The following is a 14,057-nucleotide window of genomic DNA, read 5'->3' as shown; positions in this document are numbered from 1 at the left end:
ACAATGCCTATGTCCTTTGTAAGGCTACAAGCTGATTATTCATGGGAAATGCTGTTCTTTATTCTAGATTCTATCATTTTACAGTTTTGGTGTTAAATTCCCATTCGCGGGACTGGTACCTGTCTTCTTCAACAGCGCACTTAATCTGGCATCCCTAAATCGTCCTTCACCCCCCAAAAAACATGCACACACAACTCAGTCCTTAAAACTCAAAAGTGTGCGTATCACAGCAGAGCCTCAAGTTTAGAACGCATTACTGAGGTCACCAGGCAACGCCCCCACCCACTAAAAAGGGCGGAGTCAAAAGGCTCTCGGATTTTTTTTCCGCTTCATCAAGTCGTCGCCCCTTCCCAATTCTCGCGAGACTTCAAGCAACTCAGCTTCTGCGCATTGGAAGCTACTGAGAGTCGAGGCGCCAAGGAAGAGGGAGGGGAAGGCCGGGGGACGGTGCGGACGGCGTGGCCGCCATCTTGTTTGCACCCCCGCTTCGCGCGCGCTCCGCTCTCCGTGACGCACGCTTCCCCTCCCCTCCGCGGTGCCCCGGCCTCCGCGGTGCCCTATTCCGCTGGAGCGCGGGGGCGGCTCCGGCTCTTCCCTGCTCTCCTGAGCAGAGGTGTGTAAGTGTGTGGGAGCTGTGTGGAAGGGAGGGTGAGAGGTGAGCGGAGGCGGCGGCGGGGGGAGGGGCAGCGCTTCCCGCCTTAGGCGGAGACCTCACTTCCCTCGCGCGGCCGCTGCTGTAGTTCGGTCCGGCCTGCCGCCGCCATGTTGTGTTCTCTCCGGGCTCGCTGCTGTCGCCGCCGCCGCGCTCGTGGGGTCCGTGTGCCTCGTCGGTCCGGCCCGCGGGCTTTCTCCCATTGGCGGAAGGCGACGGCGGGGGGGCTCGCTCGTGATTGGTCGGTGGCGGGGAGGCCGCGGACCTGGCACCTTATTGGTCGTGCTGGCTCCGGCCTGGGGGTGATGAAGGAGTCGGAGGCTGCAGGGATGCTCGCGTCTGGGGCTCGGGCTGCAGGGTGATGACCCCCCACGGCGCAGGCGTGGGGTGGAGGTTGGGGCGAGCCTAGAGGCCTTCAGGGGGGAAAGAGGACGATGGTCTGGCAGGTATTTTGGAGTGGCCTGTGCGTGGCCGGGAGTGGGAGGCCTGGGCCCAAGGGTGCCGGGCTTGGAAACACTGAAACCCAAGTTACAGGCTAAGAGGATCTTCGAGACCTAGGGGTGCTACAGCTGCAGTTCAGCACAGTTTGGAAGTGACCGTATTGTACATGGATGCCAGTTCTGAGAACATGGTATAGGAGGAAAGAGCACCAGGGCCCTGGGGACTTATCAGGAAGATAGGAGCAGATCAGGGGTTTCGCTAGACAGTGCCAGCTTTGAAACCCTGAGGTTTAGATGGAGCCCTGGAGCCCACAGTTACCAGACCTGGGATGTGATGTGAGTAAACAGACTCAGCCTGAGGAAGGGATCCTGATGAATAGGCGTGCCAGTCTGAATAACCGAATGCCAAGCCCACAAGGCAAGGCGTTAAGTAGTGATAGATCTATAGGAGGGAGAAGCCTAGTGCCTTCTCGAAACTCATTCTAGAATATAGTTATCCTGCATGAAGCATTTGGGGAACATTTTCACACTGGGATTAGTAAAAGAGCAATTATTGGTTATTGGGGCTCATGACCATGCAGTTAATTTTGAGATTTTCTCTGTGAAGTTTTCCTGTTTTAGGAAGGATACAGGTCAGGGCTGAGTTTCCAAAGCTACACTTTATAATAGTAAATATGAGATATTTGGCAATTTGTTGAACGGATAGTGTTAGGTTCCTCTTTAGTGGAAGAGAGCTTGACAGAGATTCTCTTGACAGAGATTCAGGACGTTGGCTCATTAATTTCCTTTAATATGTACCTAAAGTACACCCATCCTCATATGCATTTTTTTTAAGATATATATTTTATTGATTTTTTACAGAGAGGAAGGGAGAGGGATAGAGAGTTAGAAACATCGATGAGCGAGAAACATCGATCAGCTGCCTCCTGCACACCCCCCACTGGGGATGTGCCCGCAGCCAAGGTACATGCCCTTGACCGGAATCGAACCTGGGACCATTGAGTCCGCAGGCCGACTCTCTATCCACTGAGCCAAACCGGTCAGGGCCTCATATGCATTTTTTAAAAATATATTTTTATGATTTCAGAGAGGAATGAAGAGGAAGAGAGGGAAAATCAGTGAGAGAGAATCATTGATCAGCTGCCTCCTGCAAGTCTTCTGTTGGGGATCATGCCAGCAACCCAGGCATGTGCCGTGAGCGGAATCAAACCGTGACCTCCTGGTTCATAGGTGCACACTCAACCATTGAGCCACACTGGCCAGGCCTTCAAATGCATTTTTAAAAAATTATTTGAAAAATAAGCAGCCAAGAAAGAAAATAAACTACTGCATAGCTTCTTGCATCTGTCTTAAAAAATATAGGTTTATTAATTTCAGAGAGGAAGGGAGAGGGAGAGAGAGGTAGAAACATTAATGATGAGAATCATTGATCGGCTGCCTCCTGCACACCCCCTACTGGGGATTGAGCCGCAACCTAGGTATGTGCCCTGGCTGGGAATCGAACCCGTGACCTACTGGTTCATAGATCGATGCTCAACCACTGAGCCGCCCTGGCTGGGCATCTTGTCTTAAGTAACAGGACTTGTCAGCATTTTCTGGTTTATGTTTCAAAAAGCTTTTGTTGTAATTGAGAGTTAAGAGTCATCTTGTTGGGGGTACATTCCTTTTCCATTGAGTGGTAATGACTTGGCTTGTTTTACATTTGTGTCTTCCAAGGTTTGGGGGTCATGGAAACACATTTATTTAAACCTCTGTGTTTTCCTTTGTCATGTTAGGTGGTTCTTTCTAGCCTTAGATAGGTGTTACACTTCTGTTTTCATCTCAATTTCAAGAAATTCTTGTGGTTTTCAGCTTTGGTCAGTTTTATGTGAATGCAACTAAATTTTTTAGATAAATAGTATTTTCCAGTGGTAAAGGACGGAATTGACATTTTGGGGCATATTTAATACAACATTCCTGTTAGGTAGGGCATTATTATTTCCATAATGCAGATGAGAAAGTTGAGGATCAGAGAGAGGTTAAGTAGCTTGTCCAGTGTTACTCAGTGATTGAACTGGGATTCAAATCCAAGTTGCCTGATGCCAAAGCCTATGGTTTTATCTGCTATATCATGCTGTCAACATAAACCTGACTAGTCAAACTCCCAGATAGTTTCATTGTCTTTCTTTGATTTCTGGGTGTTAGAAGTGTATTGAATGGGAGAATTTAATAAGAATTTGTAGTACTGTTTCAAAGATTCAGACCACAGAATGGTCACCATTTGAATATAGGTTCTTCTCTAGGCATTTAAATCTTATCCCTTGGTTTCTAATGTAAAGGGAAAGATTTACAAAGTAAATTGCTGAACCCAAGGAGATCATGGTTAAAAAATATGCATAGAAAGTTTAAGAATCTGCATACTTTAGAATCAGGCTTCAGATATTGCTGACATAGTCTATTTATGGAAGTGATTAATGCCAAGCAGTGAGAAACTATGAAGTGTTTAGTGTAAAAAGCTCAGTAGGGAGCTTTTTCAAACATCACTAGTTCTTTAGGAAGTTTGTCTCCAAACACTTGGGACCTATCCAAAAGCCTAGTGCCTTCTCCAAACTCATTCTAGTATATACTTATCCTGAATGATGTATAAAATTAAAACTGATACGATATTTGCAATTCCAATATTGCATGAAATTTTTTAAATAATTCAGGTTTCAAGGGGGAGGTTTTAATTGCTTTGTTTCTTGATTAGGTGAGTCTCTTTCCTTTTATTTGCCATTACACTGCAGTGTAGAAGATAGAGTCAAAGTAAGAGGGACATTAGGGCTTGCCATGCATTTTGTACATTGCTCATCTTAGCTTCATTTGGCTCAGTCATTAAGTTAACCAAATAAGAATGTTATGGCATCTATAACTTAGTTTCTTTTTAGTAAGTCTGGATAGGCTATAATAACATACATATACACACATATATATTTTATTTAGCAAGTATTTCTTGACTACCTGTTCTTTACCACTAGTGACCACTTTCATCCCACATTAGCTCCTTAACACCCATAGCTACTTGCTGGGCCTTTTTATCATTTGGAATTGACCACCTTAGAAATCTTTAACTCCCAGGAAGTCTGAGGTCAGAGTTTATATTAAAAACTTGGGAACATCAGCTTTGTCTTCTAAGAAAAAAAATCATATTAATGCTTTATACTTTACAGATTGTGTTCATGTTATTTAATTTTTATAACAAATAATTCTAATACCTCATTTATACTTAAACATTTTCTTTCTTTTTTATTTTTATTTTTTGGAGAGACAATTCACAGCATTTTATTTGTTAATCCATTTCATTCCATAATGCACCATCTTATTCCTGGCACCATTAATACTACTGTCATAATTTCCCTTGGAGAGGACCACGCGTTTAAAAAATCTGAGTTGGATTTCCATTGATTAACTCTAAAATATTTTACCTTACCAAAAGAGTAACCCCTAATAGGCTAAGATGGAGGTGGTATGGGTAAGGTGTTTTAGATAGAAGGTGGGAGCACAAGTATACCAACAAGCAAATTTAATACATGGCTTAAATCAGATGATAGGGAGAGAGCACCAACACAGCCAAAGCCTTTGAGAAGGTAGCTGGAAGTGCTTTGTCAAATAAGTTAGTCTGCAGACTTGGAAAGCTAAAACCTTTTCCTATTAAAGTGATGGCGAACCTTTTGAGCTCGGCGTGCCAGCATTTTGAAAAACCCTAACTTAACTCTGGTGCTGTGTCACTATAGAAATTTTTTGATATTTGCAACCATAGTAAAACAAAGACTTATATTTTTGATATTTATTTTATATATTTAAATGCCATTTAACAAAGAAAAATCAACCAAAAAAATGAGTTTGCGTGTCACCTCTGACATGCGTGTCATAGGTTCGCCATCACTGTCCTATTATCTACTCAAACCCAACCAGAGAATATGAATTAACGAATAACTAGAGGGCCGTAACTTTCCAGAAAACAGAAAGGTCGAGTAAACACACCATCCCCCGATAAAATGAAGTTGGATGTCAAAGTGTAGAGAAAAGTTTGGATATCTTCTTTAAGTTTGTTTTTGGCATTTTGGTCTGTAAACAATCAATATGGAAAGGAAGGCTATCCCAAAGAGGAAAGTGTGCAAGAACCAGAGTAGTTGAGCCCGACCATTCGTGATGCCTTTAGACTTGCACAATACCATGGCATACAAGGAGTCTTCCAAGTGAATCAGCCAGGCACGCCATACCCATTGTATAGAAGGGTGTGATGATGGTCCACCAAGTACTGAGTGCAGGGGTCCAGGGACCCTAGACTCTGATAAGGAATACTCTGAGGCCAGAAGACAAACCATTTTCCAGAAGTCTTCCCCATTATCCTCCTCCTATGTAATAAAAGGCTAATATGCAAATTGTCCCCTCAACCGGGAGTTCGACCAGGGGTTCGACCAGGGGGGTGGAGCTGGCCGGCCAACCTCCCATATCCCCTCCCCCCAGCTGGCCGGACCCCACCCATGCACGAATTCGTGCACTGGGCCTCTAGTCTTTTTTTTTTTTAAATATATTATTGATTTTTTACAGAGAGGAAGGGAGAGGGATAGAGAGTTAGAAACATCGATGAGAGAAACATCAATCAGCTGCCCCCTGCATACCCCCTACTGGTGATGTGCCCGCAACCAAGGTACATGCCCTTGACTGGAATCGGACCCAGGACCCTTCAGTCCGCAGGCCGACGGTCTATCCACTGAGTCAAATCGGTCAGGGCAGACCTCTAGTCTTTTATAAATGAACTCTGTCAGCCAAACAGAAGTCACTCCTCTTCTCATCAGAGATCATCTGCCTTGGTTGCACATCTATGCTATAACATTTACATCCTCTCTATCCCTTTTTACCAATTAAGTCCCACCCATCCTTTAGGTTTATCTCCATTTTCTAAGCAATTTTAACTGCCTCCAACATTCTGCTTCGGAAGCCCTGTTCTGACTTGACAGGCAGTAAACTTGGCTTCCTGGGTGAGTTCTGAAACTTAGGTAAATCATAGTAACTGTGGAGCGGAGGAATGCAAAGGCAGGAACATTCTCAAGTAGACTTACACATTTTTCATTTGGTCAAAACTGGTTCATTTTCATTTTACTAGAAAAGTTACAGAGAAATGGAAGCATTAGGGGCATTTTAGTGTCTTTTTGAGACAATTTTGAAATTCACATCTCTTATCTTTTAGTTTAGAAGTACTGAGCCACTAAAGATAGTCAGGGAATAATATAGTTACTACCTTTTATTGAGTGCTTACAGGGATATAAACATATATATCATCCGAACACAGTATAAAGTAGACAATTATCACCCTCATTTTTACATGTGCGGAAACTGAGGAGTTAAGTAATTTGCTCAAGGTCACATAGCCTGTAAGTGGCAGAGCCCAGATTCAAACATAGGTCTGTACTCCTATTTCTTATACAACTTGTAGAGCCCTTACTCTTAAACACTGTGTTCTGTGTTCTTTTCTCACAATATAGGATATTGTGAGAAAAGAAAAATCCTTGCATCTTACGTCAGGAAGTGACCTTTAATTCTTTCAGGATTGTCCTTTGTAGTGAGGCCCTCAATACTGTGATGACCTTGACAAGGGCAGAGCCAAGTCTAGGTCAGTACACGATTCCCAAACCAGTGCTCATTCTGCTGGAGAGCATCGCTTTTCCTGTGGAAGCACTGACTTGATGGCAGAGATAACTCTAAGGCACCTTTTGTGTTTTGACAAGTTTGCCTCATTCACAGGAGGAAGAATGGCAGAAGACAGTATTAGGTTAACAAGTGACCTTCTTGAGGTTTATTCCAGCCTCAGGCATACAACCTTGGAAGAACATTCCTTAGCTAGCAAGTTGTTCTTTTCCATTCTATTTCTTGTGCTCAAAGCAAACTGAGTTATCTGATGCCTTACAGTCTCTCTTTTCATTTTGTTTATTCAGTTTTTCATGCGTGCACTGTGACTAGTTAGGAAGGCTTACAAGGTCATTTTAGTGTTTTCCCATAGAGGCTCAAAGTAACATAATGTAAGTAGGTTAATTATGGAAGGAAATGCATTTAAAATTTTTTGGCCAGAAAGTGCCTTTTGAAGGGGGCAATGTAGTTGCTGGTGTTAGAGTCAGACCTGGGAAAGAATTCTTTTACCTTCTGTGTTAGCTGGTGGTCAGATTCTTAACCTCCCTGAGCTTTAGTTTCTTACTGTGGAAGGTGGTAATAATAGCTCTCTTACAGAGTCATTCTGAGAAATGAATACAATAGCATATAATAGGTGACTGTCACTGAGTGCACCTTTCTTTTTAGAATAGCATAAAATCTCTTAAATAGCTTCCTTGATGGACGAGTCCTTTGTAATTATCTATTCTGTTTTGTGCAGTAAGATTTCTACATGGGGGAACAACCACTTCAAATGAAAGAAATAACCTAATTTTTTGTGCTGTTGTGGTTTAGGAGTTTTAGGGTTAAATTGTCTCCTGATCACCTTTGTTAATCCCCAGTTTCGGAGTAGTAATGATTCTGATGAGATGAAAACTTCTATATTTGCAAATAGCAATCATTATTAAAATAAGAACAACCAATTTTATCCTTCTGTCAAGAAAGAAATTTGCATTAAAAGTTTTTTTAAATGTAGAAATTGTGGTTGAAGTTAGAACTGTAAGTTTGTTTTATAGTTACCTGGGTAACATTTTCGTTGATGTAAGCAGGAAGACAACATTGTGGAATGGCTCAGGAAAAAAATCTCTCTGCCTGCAGAAATTTTTGCTAGGTTGCAATATTTGTACCCTTCCCACATATCTCCCATGTTTTAGTAGTGATGTACCTGATAGCAGTGAGGCACCACCTGTACTCATTGTCAGTATTAGAGTTGTATTTTCCATTTTGGTTGAAGTTCTTTTTTGGTTTGCAGACAGGTTACTTCTAAATCCAGTGTTTTTTCTTTTATACAGGAAAGCTTCCTAATAGATAAACTTCACTTTAGAGAGAGGGACTAGTCTAACCTTTGCATTTGAATGTTTCCAGTAGAATAGCTTTAAATTAAAGGTTCAAATCTGCATGTCCAAGGTATATAAGGTATCATATAAATAAATACTTTTTAAAATCAACAGTATGTCATTATAAATAAGGCTCAAGAATTATTCTAAATACATTCATGGGTATGATCTATAAATAGTGATCTTGAGCAGTGCTTCAGTAAATGCTTCTTGGACTCATGGGACCGACATTGGAATATAGAATATTTTGTATAATTTCATTGGTTAAAATCTATTAGAGTTACTGAAGGTTTTCACAATTCCTAATTACTGTTAACCCTGTCCCGAGGGGCTGCAAATTATCCAGTGATCAATATGAAGTGAGATTTAAAAAAAAAAATATATATATATTACTGATTTTTTACAGAGAGGAAGGGAAGAGAGATAGAGTTAGAAACATCGATGAGAGAGAAGCATCGACCAGCTGCCTCCTGTGCACCCCCTACTGGGGATGTGCCTGCAGCCAATGTACATGCCCTTGATTGGAATCGAACCTGGGACCCTTCAGTCCGCAGGCGGACGCTCTATCCACTGAGCCAAATTGGTTAGGGCTGAAGTGAGATTTTTTTTACCCAGAATTAAGAAAACAGATCCCCTCACCAGGAGTACTATCTGTTCATTTAAGAGAAACGTACAAACTATTTGCACAGTTGAACATCTTTGTCCTTTTTAACTGTCTTTAAAATTAATACTGTAACGGGAAGGTAAATAGTTTAGAATTTGCTTATTATCAGATGACAAAGGGGCATTTAAAGAAGCAAAGCATACTTGGTTGGCAATAATTTAGGAGGCAGGAGATTGCTATTTATGGTGATATTTAATGACATTTTCAGTAGGATTAAATAAAAAAGGTGAATGCCATTATGTGTGTTAAACTAACCCTCCTGGAAGGTGGTAAGAATAGAGTCACCTTTAGTCTTCTTTTCATTCCACTACAATTTGTAAGTTGGCTTAGAGCAGCATTTTCCAGGCTGTTTAATTGAACATTATTAGTTCTTATACAATGAATAAGTGTCCTCTGGGGATGAAAAAAGGATTCTTGACAAAATAATGGCCAAAGTGATATGCATTTCTTTACTGCAGAATTAGTATTCAGAGTATTTGTACTCATGAGCCTTATGACCCTTCAAAAGAAGAAAGGATACATTATGCAGTATTTCTCAAACTTATTTGGCTATGGAATCCTGTTTGTGAGAACACCTAATAAGTATTTCATGTTATGACTGGTGTGTGTAGTGGAGCCCAGTTGAGCAGTTCTGGCGTAGTGAGTTTGTGAATTAAAAAAAAGAATTCTTTTTTGTAGGATAGCTTGACCAATAGTGGGAAAGAACTTTTCTGTGAACATATCAGATACATCTCTAAGGTAACACAGACTGCCCTAGCTGGTTTGGCTCAGTGGATAATGTCGGTCTGAGGACTGACGGGTCCCTGGTTGGTCAAGGGCACATGTCCAGGTTGCAGGCTCAATCCCCAGTAGGGGGCATGTAGGAGGCAGCCGGTCGATGATTCTCTCTCATCATTGATGTTTCTGTCTGTCTCTCCCCTCTCCCTTCCTCTCTGGAAAAAAAAAAATGTTTAAAGTAACACAGACTTAGGGATGAATGTAATTTCAAAGGTTATCTAATCCAATTGCCAATCTTATCCTATCCTATATAATAAAAGGCTAATATGCAAATCGACCTAATGGTGGAACGACTGTTCGCTCTGACACGCACTGACCACCAAGGGGCAGACGCTCAATGCAGGATCTGCCCTATGGTGGTCAGTGCGCTCTGGGAGCGCTGCTCAGCCAGAAGCTGGGCTCAAGGCTGACGAGTGCAGTAGCGGTGGCGGGAGCCTCTCCTGCTTCTGCGGCAGTCAGACATCCCCCAAGGGCTCCCGGACAGAGAGAGTGCACAGGCTGGGCTGAAGGATGACATCCCCCTTCCTCCTTTCCCTCTTCTCCCCACCACCCCAGTGCATGAATTTCATGCACTAGGCCTCTGTAACAATAATAATAGTAGCAGCTGCCATTTTTAGGAGCACTTGCTGTTTATCAGACACAGTGTTGTTATTCTATACTAGAGGCCCGGTATACGATATTTGTGCATGGGGGAGTGGGGGAGGTCCCCTCAGCCCATCCTGTACCCTCTCCAATCTGGGACATCCCTCTCACAATTCTGGACCGCTGGCTTCTAATCACTCGCCTGCCTGCCTGCCTGGTCGCTCCTAACTGCACCCCCCCTGCCGGCCTTATTGCCCCTCACTGCCTCTGTGTGCCGGCCTGGTTGCCCCTAACTGTCGTTCCCCCCCCCCGTCCCCCCCCCCCGCCCCCCCCCCGCTGACCTAGTCGCCCTTCACAGTCCACCCACCAGCCTGGTTGCCCCATGCAGCCTGCTGTTCAGTCGTTTGGTCGTCCCTCACTAACTCCCCTGCTGGCCTGGTTTTAGGCAGCCATCTTGTGAGGGTTAGTTTGCATATTACCTCTTTATTATATAGGATGCTTTTATTAACCATGAGTCTTAATGATTTTTTATCTCAGTAGGCTCTTATTCTTAGATTCTAAATCTCCCAAGAAGCCTTCTCTGACTATCCTGAAATTGAATTAGGTCCTGGATTAGGTCCTATATGGACTATGCATTTGACCCTATTGTAACTCTTAACAAGTGGCACTAGAATTGTCTATTTTAATTTTCCAGTTATAATAGACTTTAATCTCTTTGAGAACAGGTGTTACGTCTTGTTTAGGATCCATAGATCTTAGCACAATGCCTACACATATAAGTATTTATTGAATGAATGAAAGTATCCTAATCCTCACAACCTTGCAAGATGTTTTACGGTTTAGGAAATTGGCCTTTGTGAGGTTAAGTAACTAGCCCAAGGTTACTCAGCTAAAAGGAGGTGAGGAAGGATAGAATCCAGATCTGTCTAGTTGCAAAGACGGGGCTTATTTTTTACTTGCTTCTCCACATGGCTGCTCTTTTTCATCTTGTCTTTACATATTTTTGTCAAGTGTTCCAACAGCCTATGCTAACAACCTTATCCATAGCTTTTGAGGCAGCTTGTGCCATATTTGGATAGTTTTTGAGGGCTGAAATAGGTCCCTCTAGAATAATTTTCCATCCACTGGTCTTAATTTATGCTTTGGAGACTATAATTTATTTTTCTAAAAGCAAATAATTCATAATTTATAATCCACTTAAGGTCTCATTTATTAGTTTATTCATTCATTTATAGAGCAACCATTTACTGAGCACCATCATTAGGTTGGTTTCTTATTCTAATGATGTCATTTTTCAAAATGTTTGAGGATTGTCTTCAGACTTTTGTCTGATTCTTATGAAAATGTGTTGACACTTTTTTTAAACCTTGAAGGTAGATTTGATTGGGGAAATAGCTAATAGTTGTTTAGGACCAAGCAAGGTGAAAAATATGGGTTAGAAGTTCCAATCTGACAGTCCTCAGTTTTCTTTGGTTTGCCTATAATTTTTAAAAAATTTGAACCTAAGTAGTAATGGTTCTGAAAGAGAGAATGAGGGTAGTGGTACAAGTAATGGGTTTAATGGATGTTCTCTGTGATGCTATTGACAATATTTAAAATGGAAAATATTGCAATTATTAATATGGAACTGGTTAAAAATTATGACACATCCTTCAGTGGAATACATTTTAATTATAATAAATGATGAAGATATATATTTGATATGGCAAGTTATTCCCATTAATTTTTTAAGTGAAAAAAGGTTACAAAATGATTTGTATAGTATTTTCCAATATTGCAGGAGACTGCCTCATATCTTATTTGCGTAAGAGAAAAAAGTCTCTAAAAGTACATAACCTAAAATACTAACAATGCTTGATTCTGGGTGGTTGGATTAAAGGTGCTTGTAAAAAAATAACTCAACCTCCTAACAACATCAGTGCAAAACAAACAGCTATATACATCTATCTAATCTATACTAATAAAAGGGTAATATGCTAGTTAGACCGGAGACCTTCCGGATATCCTTCCACATCTTCTATACTAATAAAAGGGTATTATGCTAATTAGACTGGGAAACCTTCCGGGAGACCTTTCCCAACAAAGCCATGGTGGCGGGGCCGAGGCAGAGACAGTTAGGGGCCATCAGGCCAGGAGGGGAGGGCAGTTGGGGGCAAGCAGGCAGGTGGTCAGGTGAGCGGTTAAGAGCCTGCGGTCCCAGATTGCAAAAGGGATGTCCCAGATTGGGGAGGGTGCAGGCCGGGCTGAGGGGTTCCCCCCTCACCCCCCCCCACCCCCGTGCATGAATTTCGTGCACCAGGCCACTAGTTAGCACATAATAATGCATACACACATTTAATATTCAAATGATACGGCTTTGTGTCCCCATCCCAATATATGAAAAGTTCATTTTTTTAAAATATATTTTTATTGATTTCAGAGAGGAAGGGAGAGGGAGAGAGAGATAGAAACATCAATGATGAGAGAGCAGCCTGATCGGCAGCCTCCAGCACAACCCCCCCTGGGGATTGAGCCCGCAACCCTGGACATGTGCCCTTGACCGGAATCGAACCCAGGATCCTTTGGTCCGCAGGCCGATGCTCTATCCACTGAGCCAAACCAGCCAGGGTTGAAAACTTCATTTTCTCTAGAGATTCTCTTCTCTGATATTTCCTGGGACCCCCAGGTTTACTTATTAAGTCTCAAGGGGTTAGTCAAGGATACCATCAATAAAATGTTCAGGCCACTGAAGAGCCTAGTTTCTTTGCTGCTATTTTTGCTTCTGCTTTGTTAACAGTATAACCTCCAAGATCAGGAGTACTGAGCAAGACCCTGGTTTTGGCAGGAATTAGCATGGTGGTTGAGACCAACTTCTGCCATAACTTTGGTCCTTCAGTCATTCTTCAGGATGTCAGCTCAAGAGTTGTTTTAGCATCTACTTTTTGTGTCCAGGATCTGGCTTTTGCTTCTTTTATTCTGTCTGAAACTCTTACTGCAGTGTACCAGCATTGTTCCATGGCCCTTGTCAGTTGGAGCTGAGTAGTAGTTGCCCCTTTAGATGGGACATGCACTCTGCAGTTTTCTGAGTTCCTCATCACTCCCCACTCCCTGTTATTTCATTGACACTGTGGTTAAGGCTAGGTTTGATTTATATATCTGTTCTGAGCACTGGCGATGTACGTGTATATAAATAAGACAGTCGTTGCCTTCAGAAAGCCCTTCCCTGGTACAAGAGAGATGGTAAAAAGTAATTATAATATGTGATAAGTGCTATAGTCAAATATATAATTAGATATTAATTGAGCACCTATAACATACCAGGTATTAATGCTGAGTGCTTTTACTTACCTAAGTCTCAACACTTTTGTTAGTTGGTTATTTTTTCCTCTCTACACATGAAGAAGTGAGTTCAGAGATGGTTAATTACCTTGGCCAAGATCATACAGCTAGTAAGTATAGGTAGCTATCATTCAAAATCAAATTCCTGACCAAGAGCATCAGTTCCCACCCTGCCTTCTTTAAGAGCATTAAAGCTTGAATCATGTAACCAGAGACATTGGTTTTGTCTCAGAGTGATCTGTTTTTTTTTAGGGAAAGACAGTGTACTTAACTGGTATGAAGGGCTGCCGAGATCCAGGACCGGGGAAGACTGTAAGTTGGAACCCCAGAGATCCCAGGAGGCTTTTTGTCCAGGCTAGGGAAGGGAAAGCTATAGTAAGCAAATAGATCAGACTGCCAAATGGGAATTCTAGGATAATTTGAGTTCTCTTCCCACTAGCAACCTGAATTCTACTAAGGTGACTATTGATGAGAAATAGGGGTAGAGTGTGTGATGTTTATTTTTTGAGAACTGCCAAGAACTAATAAAAACTATGTCAAAGATCTTCACAAAATATCAACATAAATGCTTGGTTTAATCTGATACATCAAAAGCAGAGTCGAAGGGTTGGCTTTTGGAA

At 42.1% G+C, this 14,057-nt stretch overlaps 1 protein-coding gene across 4 annotated transcripts in view; it reads left to right on the top strand.

Moving 5' to 3' along the window:
- The first annotated feature begins 393 nt into the window (after window positions 1–393).
- NFYC (nuclear transcription factor Y subunit gamma) overlaps window positions 394–14,057 on the top strand; it is a 66,662-nt gene continuing 52,998 nt past the window's right edge. Inside the window, exons 1-2 of one of the 4 annotated variants that reach the window (XM_036348917.1) lie at window positions 394–613; window positions 13,690–13,749. The gene's annotated coding sequence lies outside the window, so the exon portion shown is untranslated. Of the gene's footprint in view, window positions 618–959; window positions 1,099–13,689; window positions 13,750–14,057 lie in introns of those variants that run through there. The other 3 variants (XM_036348918.1, XM_036348916.1, XM_036348920.1) reach the window with 3 other exon arrangements.

The sequence above is a fragment of the Myotis myotis genome, unplaced genomic scaffold, assembly GCF_014108235.1.
Source record: "Myotis myotis isolate mMyoMyo1 unplaced genomic scaffold, mMyoMyo1.p scaffold_m19_p_2, whole genome shotgun sequence".
Taxonomy (NCBI): Eukaryota; Metazoa; Chordata; class Mammalia; order Chiroptera; family Vespertilionidae; genus Myotis; species Myotis myotis.
Note: the sequence above shows the minus strand (reverse complement) of the source record. Positions and strands in the feature narration are given on the sequence as shown.